The sequence below is a fragment of the Arachis ipaensis genome, chromosome B02 (assembly GCF_000816755.2).
Source record: "Arachis ipaensis cultivar K30076 chromosome B02, Araip1.1, whole genome shotgun sequence".
Classification (NCBI taxonomy): Eukaryota; Viridiplantae; Streptophyta; class Magnoliopsida; order Fabales; family Fabaceae; genus Arachis; species Arachis ipaensis.
Genome location: NC_029786.2, coordinates 14,569,780 through 14,570,218, shown reverse-complemented (window position 1 = coordinate 14,570,218; position 439 = coordinate 14,569,780). Strand labels below are relative to the sequence as shown.

Below are 439 nucleotides of genomic sequence, written 5' to 3'. Positions count from 1 at the left end.
TTTTAAACAGGCTCATATTTTAGTATTAAGTAGTATAAGTGTCGTCGTAATGTCCGAGCTATCAGAGTCGCGCAGCCGGAAGTGTGAACTTTGGTAGTTAGGGTGTTACATTATGGTATCAGAGCAGTTCTTCCTGTAAAGCCTGAGGAATGGACTGACTATGCTTCAGTTGCATACTCTGAGCTTTTGTCATGTATTAGGTCTTGTCGAATGACGAGAATTAGAGCTTTATGCACATGACGGTCTATTGATTAACGCTGTTAGTCTTGCATTGCATAGTTCCTGATATTAAGTTCGGCCGGCTTAATACTAGTGAAGTATGTATATGAAAGCACTGATGGGTTATCATAGATGAAATCCTAGTTTTGAGTAAGGCAAATCGCGGGTTTTGGAAAAGTTGGAAACTACTTCTCGAGGCTATTCAGTTGTGTGTCTTGAA

At 40.1% G+C, this 439-nt stretch overlaps 1 protein-coding gene across 1 annotated transcript in view; it reads left to right on the top strand.

The window, feature by feature from the left end:
• Positions 1–439, top strand: part of LOC110269176 — a 4,847-nt gene that overhangs the window by 4,100 nt on the left and 308 nt on the right. The gene's annotated exons all lie outside the window — the stretch shown is intronic.